Source organism: Pleurodeles waltl, chromosome 6 (genome assembly GCF_031143425.1).
Source record: "Pleurodeles waltl isolate 20211129_DDA chromosome 6, aPleWal1.hap1.20221129, whole genome shotgun sequence".
Taxonomy (NCBI): Eukaryota; Metazoa; Chordata; class Amphibia; order Caudata; family Salamandridae; genus Pleurodeles; species Pleurodeles waltl.
The window spans coordinates 1049706893-1049720697 of record NC_090445.1 but is presented as its reverse complement, the minus strand read 5'-3'; the positions used below and the strand labels follow the sequence as shown (position 1 = coordinate 1049720697).

The following is a 13805-nucleotide window of genomic DNA, read 5'->3' as shown; positions in this document are numbered from 1 at the left end:
TGGAAATGGTGGTTGTGAGGGAGGTGGTGAGTTGTGTTGTTTTTGTAGACTAGCCTTGTTGTGTAAGAGACATGGGGATGCGAAATTGTGAAGATTGGCATGTTGTATATTTTGTTTGCGTCTGTTTAGGGTGGAAGGAGTATGGGTTGAGGTAATATTGTAAGGCTCTAAATTGTGCAATGGATGAGAGGCCGGTAAATGAATGTTACTATGTTGGGGTGTTTGTGGTAGATGGTGGTGAAGAACGTGAATTGGTTAGTTGGTTTTGGATTTGCATTATTTTTGGAGTCAGGAGGGTGGTGATGGGTTTGATGGAAAGTATTTTGAAAGTGTGTGCGATTCTGATGTGCTGGTGTGTATGTGTTTCATTTTTGTGGAGTAATGAGAGAAGATATGGATATAGTGTTTTTGTGACGGATTTGAATTTCAGTTACTGCTGGTGAGTAGTTTTTTAAAAGTATCGGGGGTGGTGATGTGTTTTGGAGAAGAGTGTATGTTGTGAGTAAGAGGGGATGACACGAGTTATGATTGTGTTAGATGTGATCACTGGAAGAGGTAATTTGTACGGTGGATTATAGTGTAAGTAATCTATGGTTGTGTGTAACTAGTAAAAAGAGGAGGAGGGTGTTTGTGGCTGGTGTGATGGAAGGCTAAGTATAGGTTTCGTCATTATAAAAAAGGGTGTGTTTCGAGTAAGTAGAGGAAAGAGCTGGTGTTTTTCATGAACATGGGTGTGTGTCTGGATGCATTATAGTTTTGAATAATGTGGCTTTGTGTTGTGTTTGTAATGTGTGGATGTGTTAGTGGTGTGGGACAGAGTTGTATTTTGTGTGATAATGAAGGTGTCATAGTGTTGTAGTGAGGGCAGAAAAGAGTATAGCTGTGGTTTGTGTGGTTTTGTAATGGTTGTTGAGACATTGAGATCTGTATGAGATTTGTTTGTGGTGTATGGGTAGAATGCATTTGCTGATATTGTGTTTGGATGTTGGAGAATGTGGAAGGATTAAGAACTTTTCTGAAAAACAGAAAATTGTGAGGCATCTCTGGCCTTCGGCTCTACCTGTCCTGAACAGGCCCAAACAGGCAGCTGCCCTTGTCCTCTCCGCCCATAGCCGTGACGCTTAGGCTGAGACACCCTGAGCCCCAGATTTAAAGAGCCTTACTGGCCAATGGAACCCTAGCCAGAACCCTAACCAATCAGAATACTAACCCTAAACCCTAGAGCCAATGGGAGACTTGGCCCTATTAACCAATAACAACCCTAGCCCTAACAGTCAATAAGAACTGTAACCCTAACCCTTGGTCAAAAAAAGAACCCTAGCACCAATCAGAACACTAGTGTGGTATCCTCATTTCTATGCCATGTATTTTCCCACCACTTATATGCTCCCTGCTGCTCAGCTAGTGTGACTCTGAGGTAACAGAATGCTGCTGTGTACATGGTTTGAGTGAGTGTCAGTTGGAATGCGTGGGCTGAGCGGCTAGGATGCTGCTCTTGGCAGGGCCTTTCTGCTACATTCATAACATCTTCTACCTGTAACCCGAGACTCCTACCTTGTGAATAAATCTTATCCTGTTTCACCTATACCACTGTTTACCCAGCAACATAATTTACTGCAATAGCAAAGAGCAGAAACAAGACCTAGAGTGAAGACTACAGTGTTACTGCAGGAACATGAGAGGAGAAGAAATTAAAACTGAAGATTACATGAAACTATAGAAGAGACCTATTACTAAAACTCAACTTCTACAATTGCAACCTGAAGGAATTGAAACACCCCAAAGGCCCCATCAGCGTCTTTAACAGCCAACAGCCTGCAGTTTGGGGCGTTCATGCTTCTTTTCATCAACTTCATCCAGCCCTTTCTGACATCTTTATCAAAGCGGGAGATGGACAGCCCTTCTGACAGCCTACAGTCTCCTCAAGTTAGATGTGCATGCCTGATTGGACCCGCTTCAACTGAATGCTGTATTTACACTTAAGGGTTGGCAATCACCAAAGAACTGTCCTGCTGAACTTTATTTGAACACAGTTCAGACCCCAAGCCACCTGCAGCACTGCTGATGAATCACCCAGCAGCGTTTCCAGTCAATTTCTTAAAGACTTTACTTTCATTCATTCTGGATGAGCACTGAACCTTTGGCAAATGAACAGTTGATGTGTTTTACTTGTACCTATCTTCGTCATTCAGGCTCCTACTTCTTTGTTTACTTCATCTCTTGCTGTGCTATGCACATCAAGAGTAATAAAGGAGTTCAGTACCTCCACAACATATCACTGAAAGGGATGTGTTACTATTTCCTCCAGCATTCGCAACATCAACAAATGACTATCATTCTCTATAGTACAAAAGGATCTTTATTGTTCCTGTTCTGTGATTCTGTGAGGGGTCTCCAGGTATCCCACACGTCAAAACAATTTCAGGTTAGAGATCGCTCACTTTTATTAGAACTTTTATTATTATTGTTGGATTATGGTCCTTTATTTTCTACCTATTGGTTTATATTGTGATTTTTCTGTCCTTTTGTATGATATATGATGTTCTGCATTTATTGTGTACTGCCTTTACTGACAGAGTCTGAGAATTTTATTTAGCTGCAGTCTAAGCCTACCATTTTTACTTGGCAACTCCGTACTCTAAGGATGAAACCCATGTGTGCTGTTTGTGTTACGCAGTATAATGTATGAGTGTTGCACCTTATGCCAATGTTATGTATAGTGGGGGTTATGTTTTTTGCCCATATGTTTCTTACTTTTACTTAACTTTACAGTTTTCGGTGATGAGGCAGAAATTCTGCAACCCAAACCGTACTTACATTCATGTTGCTGGTGATGGGCATTTGCATTGCACCCAAACCATACTTACTTGTATACACCAGGTATTATTTACTGTTTCTGGTGATGGGGCACCTGTGTTGTACTCAAACCATGCTAATTATTACAGGCGTAGTAAATGAATCCAGACATTGCTAATTGTTGCTGGTGATGGGGCACGTGTGTTACCCTTATGCTATATTGTCTGTTGAGTGTGTTGGGGTATGGTATTTGCACACAGATGTTGAGTTGTGGTGGGTTTGTTAGTTGAAACCCAAATACTTCAATTTCTTCTACTTTCTATTGAAGGTGCTGGGGGTATTTTCTTTGCGCTCAAACATTTTCTTAGGGGCATATGTGTTGCACCAGCAGGGGCACAGGTTTTTGCACTTTACCTATGTGGTTGGTTGATGGGGCTTATGTATTGCACCCATTGGGGCACGTGTATGACACCCTTCACCTATATCACAGTTTACCCTGCATCACCATTTACCACACCTGGCCCTGACAGCCAATCAGAACAGTAACCCTAAACCCTTAGTTCAATATGAAACGTAGCCCTAGTACCAATCAGAATGCAAACCCTAGACTCTTACTCTAGTAGGAAACCATAGCCCTAGAGTCAATCAGAACACAACCCCTAAGCCCCTAAGTCAATAGAAATACTAGTCCCAACAACCAATCACAACAACAAATGCAGCAACCTACAGAAACGTATATAAGGGCCAAGCTACCTTAAGCCCAGGCCCCTGTGGAAGGGCGGAGGAAGGTGCCGCTGTATTCAGAATCTCCTTGGATACAGACAGGCACAATCCACATTTCCAATCTAGCAGATTCTACTTTTCAGGTGAGTGACAAATTTGAAACCACTGAAGTCCTGCTAGTTGCACACTCAAATATATTACTTTTTCAAGCCAAAAACAAGTGGTGCATACACTTTCAAAAACAGTTTAAACCACAGAACAGATTAAGCAGTCTCCTAAATACACTGTGGCGAGCCACTGAGGTGTATGTAGCCTTTTGTAAACCGGGGGGAGGCAGGGTTAAGCAGTCTTTGTGAAAAACTAGCAGGGGAAATTCAGTCACAGGTCAAAAAACAGCAGTTTAAAGGCACCAAGTAAGCAGAAAAACAGAGAGCCCAATGTAAACAGACACAGGTAGGGAAAAACACTATTTTACAAATAACAATACTCAGTAAGTCTGTGGTCTTACCACCTTCTAGGACTCTTGCTCACTGGGCTGTATAAGGGCGCAGAGAAGCTTGTGTCACAAAATAGAGGTGGCTGTCTTGGGGGTTCCCTCCACAAAGGTAAAGGCCCACACCATTTCGCATTTCAAGTCTAGGATTTCCCCTAACCACTTCACCTGTGTACTTTCTTTATATAAAGGACACTCTGCAATATTTATAAACTGGGACAGAGTTGGTAGTTATTTTCTGTTTGCACTTTATGGATCATTGCACTTTATGATCACCATATCTGCTGGGCTATCCTATAATATTCCTTTAGCGGCACGAATTTTGCGCTTCCTGTCTGGTGTACAAGGCCACTATCCACCAGCATCATTGGAAACACCCAAGCCGCCCCATATACTTGTGCAGCCCTAAAGCAGACACTGTCACCCAGTTGCGGACAATGTCTGCCTAAACTGTAACATTGGTACTATTCAATGCCAGATAACCTACATGCACCAACAACACAACTTAGCTACCCTCTCTTTAGACACATGATATATTCGTCACATTGCTTATTTCACAACGGAGCACATTGATTTGCATAAGGGTGCACCACAACACCACAACGTAACACTAAGCTCACCATCACAGCGGCAGAAATCAACCCACTTCAGACAGGCAAACTGGTCTGCATAAGAGTACCTTGTATTGTAGTGTAAATGGATGGCATCACGCCCGAACCTTTTACAAAAATTGTCAGAATGATCAGACAAGAATGAGAGTTTGGTTACCCCGGTCTGTCATAACACCCAGTTCAACGTTATTCCTGCCTACCTGCTGGTATTTCTAAGTAAAATACTCCACATTTACCGATATTTCTGGTTAACACTTTGCATTATCTACAGTTATTAGTATGGCCCCTCTAGGAAGGGTCTTAACAAATGTGAAGTAGGGACCCAGCAGGAATACACGAACAAAAACAACAACAAAAAACACGCAGCTAACTCTCGGCCTGTCTGCAATGGGACAAAACTCCACAAATTTTCCAATTCTGAATTAGGGGCAGTGAAAGTTCCCCTGAGTTACGCATGTGTAAAGCTTGCAGTCTTTGTCATTTTAATCTTTTCGCAGCATCCTCCGGTCATGTGACACTAATATACTTTGCCATGGTACATTACCACACATCGATAAATAACACATAGGGAGGGAAAGTTGCTTTTCACTTTCATGCGCTGACAGGAAATTTTTGGGGGGCTAATTACTTTTTGGCCTTTTACTAACGTAAATACAATCTATTTATTTATTTATAACAAGGAAGCCCTTCTCCATCGCATTTTGGTGTGCCACTGAGCAAAGAGTTCGAGCAGTTATCACTAGCTTAGGTGAAACTCTCGAAATGGTAAAGTAAGTTGACAAACAATGGCTAGAGGACAAAGTTTATGTTCACTAAGCGATACTTCGTGCAATACATCTCCCTGCAGTCCGGCTTTTTTCACCTTCCTTGAGTGCACTGTGATGCGTCGCTTTAGCTGCATAACCCGCGCTGTGGCTGGACTCACAGAGGAAGTGTTTCATAGCAACTGCCTTTAACACTGAATAATTAGAGAGCTCAGACTGCAGTCTGAATTGCCTCAGTGCACTAATTACAGGAAACAAATCACCTGACAGAAGGGGTTTCTTTCTATGAATCAAATCAGTGTAATCGTTGTAATGACCTTGGAATGATGAAACACTGAGTTGAGACTGAAACCTAGTCTGCAGGTTAGACACAGATCTCCATAACAGAAGCATTAATAAAATTAAAAAAGTAAATTAAAAAGAACTTACCTTCGCTCCAGGCCACTGCTCCTCCGTCTCCTCAGCAGGCAGGCACAGGCTCCCAGCCTGCCCTGTGGCCAATCCTGACGCTGCTCAGAGCAGCGTAAGGATTGGCTGGAAGTACCCAGCCAGGGCGCTCACAGGCAGACTGGGAGCCTGTGCCTGCTCTCTCCAGCCCAATGCAGTGCCGGGATGGAGAGAGCACAGTGCTCATGTGTGTTTGGCCAGTCCGAGGCAGCCGGCCAAACATACATGCGCACTGATGGGAGTGCTCTGTGCACTCCCCCTCGTCCCTGTCATTCCACATGGTACCGCCCCTGTTAGTTTATTATCGTTTTATAGTAAAAGGTTTGCAGCTGCTGCTGCTGGCAGTGGGGAGATGCCCCTCCGCTATAGCAGAGGAGCCGCCACTGGACATACCGCTGTTTCTGCGAGCTGTTCTTTTGAAACCTGCCAGCTATCACAGAGGAACCCACTCCCACCAATAAGATTGTTAAGCCCTCACGGTAAGGCACACGCATAATGCAAGGAGAAGAGCTCATGCAGCACCATAAATCCAAGGAACTTCCTGAACATTTTCCTCTTTTTATACCACTAGATAAAGTCGCACTGACAAGGTGAAGCAGGGAAACAATACTTTAACCTACAGACACAGGTTGGCCCTAGAGCATCAGCTTGAGTCTGATGCTTCATATACTATTATCCACGCTTGCATAAACTACACTCAGAGCACCATGAAAGTAACTTGGGATACAATGCTCCTCCCACCACCCGATCCTTTATGTGGTAAAAGGAGGCTTTATGCTCCAACCCCCCCTCACCTCATCACAACCGACTCAACCTCCCAAAGCCTCTGCCACCACTTGCTCTGATGCCAACAACACTTCGGGGCACCTTTGTGTGTTGCTAGCCCAGTTAAGGTTGGCCATCCTCACTACAGCTGGCCGCCCCAGATCCATGTATCCGGCCCCCTGGGGGGGGCTTTTGCCCATGAGCACCACCGTGCTGGGCCCAGGTGCTTCGGAGAAGCCTTTAGTTGCCACCCAAAAGCCCGACTGCTCCCTGGCACCGTCGTCCTGGCTGCAGGTGCCCATATGGTGGGACAGATGTGCTCCTCCCAAGATTCCTCTTTCATGATTCTTTGTTGCTGCTTCTCAGCACCGCCGTCCTCACTGCAGGCCGGTTTGATGGAACAGAGGTGCTCCTCGAGATTCTTCGTCGTTGAGATTCTTTGGTTGTTGCCACACTTCTAGGATGCCTGCACTTCGTGCGCTGTTGCCCTTGTTAGAGCTGTAAAGTCCAAGCGACCGCCTTCTGCTCCTGGGCACCGTCGCCATGCTGTCTGTCCAAGGCTCTCTGAACGCTCTCCAGAATCTCTGCCCGTTAATTACCGTCCTTTGGCAGTGATGCGTTGTTTTTCTCATGGTGCTTCTTTGGTGGTGGTAACAACGTTCGTGGTCAGCAGATGAGCGTTGCCCCTGCTGGCCAAGAATTTTGGCCTAGCAAGAGGACACGCCCTATCCTCTGCATTGGTCAATTCAAATTATTCTGACCAATGCAACAAGTGTATTTTACCGGGCTTGGGCTGCGGCTGTGCATCAGCCCAAGTTTACCTGGCGCCCTTCGGTGCACGTTAGCCACGGTCCTCTTATGGTCCGGCTTCGCCTTTCCCGCCCCCTTCTTCATTACACTTTCTTGGCTGTGTCTTTTGCGCACTTGGATGTGCTCGTATTGATTTGCTCATACATTTCAAATGTCAATAAAGATATTTTAATAAATGAGGTAACATATGCTAGAACAGAAATTCATATATTTTTTTCTATTATGAACTGTTTTGGATTATTGCAAACTGAAGGAAACAGCATTCCATTAGCATCAGAAAAGAGTTAAGGATCAGCCAGATTATAGGAGAGGCCAAATAAACAAAAAAATATCCAAACATTGAAAGTGTGACAAAGTTCATTTACAGTGCCAAGGCCTAACGCTGATCATTTACGTCAATATGAATGCCCGCAATTACTGATTTATTGTTTATAATCCTTAACTAAAGAACTAAAAGAAATGGTAATGAAGGTCAGTGAGACAGGAACATTTTCGCAGCCTATGCTACTCCAAATTGACATTTCTCTACATCTGAAATATCACTAAGTCTTTAATACTTAATTTTAATATTAGCAACACACAATGTCATCAGGATACACTGAGACTGGGGTTTGAGATTTTGAACGGTATGTGAAATACTGAGTTTGTAGTGCACTGTCTTTACAGTTGAGTGCATGCATTCTGGAAAGGTGGTCAGAAACTTGAGGCATAAAAGAAACAGGCATATTTACCCGTTTTGTTTTGATCAGGATCCGCGATGCTCAAAGGCTTATTGGCCACCTGATATAAAGTGTTAACAATTGTTGACAGCTCTTCCCATCTTAATGTGCTATAACTGAGCAGCAAGTAGTTAGAAGCTATTGAATCCCTTTCCCAAGGGCATTAAGTACTGTTAATATCCTCAGCAGAAAGCAACAATGCTTACGGAGGCCCAAGTGACACTGAGGATCAACTACTGATGCGAATAATGGTCAGTGGATGCGGCATTACTGAGCAGAAAATACAGTGCCATTCTAAAACAAAAACTGCAATCCCCACTGGACAGTCTTCTAGCTTCAGGCACTGTACGTAAAGAAAGCTAATATTCAAATAGTATGCATGCTGTGTTAAGTATAAAGGGCTCTTATGTTTCGAGGCACTGCACAAAATCGAACAACTTAACCCTGGAAGTAGTCCTGCGCAAAGCCACAGAAATAATTCAAATTGTGCTAAGCGAATATGTTGAATCTTTACAATCCTTTGTTCTTCTCAGCTACAGTAGCAAAACATTGTTTGCCAAACCAGCCAAAATCTAGACAGGGGGCTTTGACTTGTAGCAAGTAAAAAATACGATATGGCAGGCTGAAAATGAGCTACACATAGGGTATGTGCAATGGAAACGTTCAGAAGTTGTAAATAATTACCTATTCATCTGGCTTTCATCAACACAGCTGTTACTACTGAGGAGGAGTTGGTATCCTGGAAGCTGGCAGCACGGCCTCCTAAAAATGTAAAGTAAAAACAAGTGGTCAAGGGTGGGAAATTACTATTGCCCGAAGTCCGGGACATATTGTTTCAGGTCAAGGACAAGTCCTCATTACTATTTTGTCACTGAACCAGCAAACTCCACCTCCGGCGGCAGCACAAGCTCTTAGGCTGTCAGATTACAGTGTTACAATGGTCGGAAATGGAATTGTGTGCTGCTGTCAAGACAGGATCTGTATCCCATAGTAAAATGTGTTCAAACTTCTATACATGATCCATTAATGGAAATAGTTACTATTAGCATGAGCTCTCTTATGAAATATAGCGAGCTGTTAGCTTGCCTTGCGTTACTGACAGTGGTTCCAATTAAAAATTGCAAATATAAGTATTGCTTTTTGGCAGTTAATAACGCTCCCAGAATGCTCTTTGATCGTATGCAGATACAAACAGAAAAACAAACATTTGCAGTGCAATCGGTCCCACATTTGTGAAACTTACAGCTCTTGGTTTTGAATATGACTTTTTGTATGTAGTGTAGTCATGATATTTTCATAGCACTATTGCCATTCGTATGACCTAGCAACGCTGGAGAAGCAGAAAATGGGAAATATGTTATGAGGGTGAGGAGACAAGTTATATGCCGGCTGAGAAAAAAAAGTAAGTAACAACATCCTGGAAAAAGTAAATACAAAGAGAATGCCAGATTAAGTAATGCATCTCGAGTGTAAGCAGGAATAACATGATTATGTTATCGCTTTTACACTTATAATATGTTGGCTGAAAAAAACTGCCACATTTATCTTTCTAGTGGGCACAAAGCAGGGAACGGGTGCAGCACCACAGGCTGTCCCATGGGTCCTCTTTTAGCCACATAAAGTACTATGTTACAATGACGCCCACAAAGGAAAAAAAAAGTGTGTCTATTTTCCATTGGAATTTAACAACCAAGTGTTTTACTTTGTAAAACACTCTGTCCCTAAAAACTGTTAAATCATATATAAAAAAACAAAACAAAAAAAAAGGTAGAGTTTATTTGCACACGACAGCGACTGTTAAAAAAGAATTTCGGACTAAATCACACATAAAACACGAGCAGGAAGTTCTAAGCACAGCAACATGAATTTTGAAAAAATAGCCTAGTGAGCTGAAAATACCATGTAAAAATCTCTAGAATAGGCCTGCAAAAGAGACTGCTAAATTTCCGTCAGCGAATAGGTTGTAAACAGTGCCGGCTCTAGGGCAGTGTAACCGGTGCCACCATACCTGGTGTGGACTTTGGGTGAGGGTGTAGTTTTTGCAAGTGCATTATCATTTTAGAAGCACCTGCTGTTGGTTTTTCTTGCCACCAGCTATTTTCAGTAAATAAAAATGTTAACCTAAGTCAGTGATTGATTAATGTTCTTTTTGAAGAGAGATCAAAAATAAGCCTAGAGTAAGTTTTGACTATCGTAAGGTTAATATGCCTTTTGCAAAGAACGGCAGAGCGACCAGTGCCACTGCACCGGGTGTTGCCTACAGGTGTGGGCACATTACTTCCAAGTGTATTATACTTTTAAAAGCAACTGCTGCTTTTATTTTTGCCTCCAGGGGTTCCCATGGGCTGCAGCATGTATTGTGCCACCCATGGGAGCCCATGCAACATGTGTTTACAGGCCTGCCATTGCAGCCTGCGTGCAAAAAGTGCATGCACCCTTTCACTACAGGTCACTGCATCAGGTCATTGTACGTAATCCCTATGGTAGGCCCTCCTAGCCCAGAGGGCAAAGTGCAGGTACCTGTGTTTGAGGGCACCCCTGCATGAGCAGAGGTGCCCCTACAAACTCCAGCTCCATTACTCTGGACTTCATAAGTGTGGGGAAGCCATTTTACCAGTGTACTGGACAGCTACATAATGGTAACTCCGAATCTGGCCATGTTTGGTATCAAACATGTCAGAATCATAACCCAATACTGGCTGTATGATTCAATGCACTCTTGGGGGGTCCTTAGAGGACCCCAAGCATTGCTCCCACTAGTCTTCTGGGGTTTTCCAGGCAGCCTGTGCTGCTGTCAACTCTCAGACAGGTTTCTGCCCTCCAGCTGCTTGACCAGCTCTGGCAGAAGAAGGCATAACAAAGGATTTCCTGACAGAGAGAGGGAGGCAACACCCTCTCCCCTTGGAAATAGGTGTTACATGGCTTGGGAGGGTTAGCATCCCCAAGCCACCTGTATGCTTTTAAGGGCACTTTGGGTGCCCTCTTTGTATAAACCGGTTTACACCAGTCCTAGGACCCCCCCCCCCCCCCGAACCCTGCTCTGGCACAAAACTGGGCAAAGGAAAGGTGGCCACTTGATTCTGCCATCTTGAATCCAAAGTGGGCAGAAGCCCCGGGGGGCATCTGAGTGGCCAGGTCAGGTAGGTGACGTCACAGCCCTCTCTTGGTAGGTGGTGACCCTGCTAGGTGACTAAAACCTCCTTCCTGGGCTAATAAGGGTCTCCCTATTGGGTGGGTCCTCATATTCGATGTGCAAGATTCCAGCAGGACCCCTCTCCATCATTTACTTCAACTTTCTGCACACTGGGACTGCACCTGGACCCTCCAGGAACCGACAATCTGCAACTCCAGCAATGCTACCGCTCTGCAACATTGTTTCTCTGGCTCCTTCCAGCAACTGCAACATTACCCAGGCTGTGCATCCTCTGAGGGCAATGAATCCTCAGCCTGCAGAAGAAGTAAGAAGGAATCTCTCTTGGAGTGAAGGAGTCACTCCCCTGCATAAGCAGGCACCACCTGCAACGACTACCAGCTGCGTGGATCCTCTCTCCTCTGGATCTGAATGGATCCTGCATCACAGGTGGGGGTCTGGAGTGGTCCTCTTGGCCCTCTCTACCAGCTGGCAAACTTGGGAGACGGTAAGCACTTGCTTCTCCTTGCAGGAAAATACCCCTGTGCACCACAACTCTTGCAACTACCAAGCAACTTGCAACTCTTGATCCTCCTCCAAGGGATTTTCAGGCTCCATGTCGCCATAGCCTCCGGCACTCCTTCCTGCCTGCTTCTCCAGTGTTGTGGGTCTCTTATTCAGGTGTCCTTAGTGGGCCTCGCTGCGACTCCTGTGCCTTCAGCTAGTGGGTTGCCTGTGGGGGCTGCCTCCTCTTCGTGTGACTCTTCCAGCTGCTGAGGGTCACCCCCCCCGGACTCCCCTCCTTGGGTCGAGTCCCCTGGACCTTGCTGGTCCTCTTCACCCCTGAAAAACCTTCTTCGCCATCTATTGCATTTGCCAAGTCTTGTTGGTGGTTTTCCCGCACCACTGAGCAACTGCATCATGACTGACAAAGTGAGACATCACTTCTGAAACTCCTCTTCTACTCCTGTGCTGCACTGCTGACCTTCTTCGTCCACCGTCCACCTGGTGCTGCACCCACAGAAGGGTGGATAGTGGCTCCTGCCACAATTGGACACTCCAAATCGAACTGGGCTTAGTCCCCTTCCTTTGCAGGTCCTCTTCTGTCAGGATATGCCTTTTGGTTCTTCCAGTCTTGGATGGGTTGTGCACAATCTTTTTCTAAAGTCCTCTTGATGGTTTTGGGGAACACCAGGTACTTACCTCTGCTCTCCTGGTCGCTGGGAGTCACTCTGGTACTTACCTCTTGGGGTTCCTAGTTCCTCTAGATTCCTTCTACTGATTCCACTCCCTTGGACGGGGGACTGTCTTTCACATTCCACTTTTTAGTATATGGTTTGACCCACCCTTAGGGCCCTTACTATTTTGCTATTGCTTTTACCAATGCCTATTGCTTCCTATGCTACTTACTGATGGCTAGTGAGTATATAATACTTAACTCCAGCTGGGGTATTGCCAATACAGTATTTTATTATTTGTGTTAATATAATAAAGTACCTTTATTTATGTAACAGTGTGGTTCTTTCATGTGCGTAGGTGCTATGTGACTGTAGTAGTATTGCATAAGCTTTGCATGTATCCTAGATACGTCTAGGCTGCTCATCCACAGCTACCTCGAGGGAGCCCTGGCTTCCTAGACACTGCCTACACTTCACTAATAGGGGATACCTGGACCTGGTATAAGGTGATAACACCATAGGTGCTCACTAAACACTAGGCCAGCTTTCTATAATGGTTACTACATCATAAAACTTGGTGTGAAAGATTCAAATGTGAAGGTAGGCAATTGGTTAAAAGTATAAATACAGACAGGAATGATGAATAGAAGCAGTTGTTTCTATAATCCTATGGAAGTAGTGAATATTAGCACCATTTCACCTAGATTAAGACTATGGCATTTCAGTAAATTGGCAAAGTGCACAGGATTGTATTATCTTAGTGGCACAGAATCTCAACAAGACGAAACTACAGTGACGTTATCAGACAACGAATCCTGGCCTAAACCATACTTACGGTAGTCTTCAGGTACCAAGAGATGTGGGATTGGACAATCAGACCACAAGTACTTTTGAAGAAGAGTATGACATAATCAGGAGTCCTGCTGGTCCTATTTTCTCATGGCTAGATGTGAATGTTGGTAGCAGAAGAACGTCATGTACTACAAAAAAGGAAGAGTAGTACATGTACATTATGAATTAAATTATTTTGTAAAGAATTAAGAGGTTTTAGTTTATCTCCTGTAATGTAAATGTTCATCGATACTACCCCTATTATCTTTGGGTATGGAATTGTTAATCATTTGTTTCCTTTAAATGAGAATGTTTCACTTTATTAATTTTAGGGTGATTACTGACCTTGACACATACTGTTTTCCTTTATTAGTTAATTTTCTTAACCTGCTCAAGCTGTCTTTGCTTTTCAGTTTTGTCAAGATACAATAAACATGTAGCGTTTTGCTGTTCTGCAATAAAGTCATTTTATTCCATTATGAACAATGGAATGTAAATATATGGGAAACAGAAGTGAAACTGGGTGGACAGACGTAAG

At 44.0% G+C, this 13805-nt stretch overlaps 1 protein-coding gene across 14 annotated transcripts in view; it reads right to left on the bottom strand.

The window, feature by feature from the left end:
* Window positions 1-13805, bottom strand: part of KCNAB2 (potassium voltage-gated channel subfamily A regulatory beta subunit 2) — a 961933-nt gene that overhangs the window by 864926 nt on the left and 83202 nt on the right. For 11 of the 14 annotated variants that reach the window (XM_069239974.1, XM_069239987.1, XM_069239978.1 and 8 more), the window contains exon 2: window positions 8813-8890. The exons of 2 other annotated variants lie outside the window; for them this stretch is intronic. The gene's annotated coding sequence lies outside the window, so the exon portion shown is untranslated. Of the gene's footprint in view, window positions 1-8812; window positions 8891-13271; window positions 13300-13805 lie in introns of those variants that run through there. One more of the 14 variants, XM_069239980.1, reaches the window with a different exon arrangement.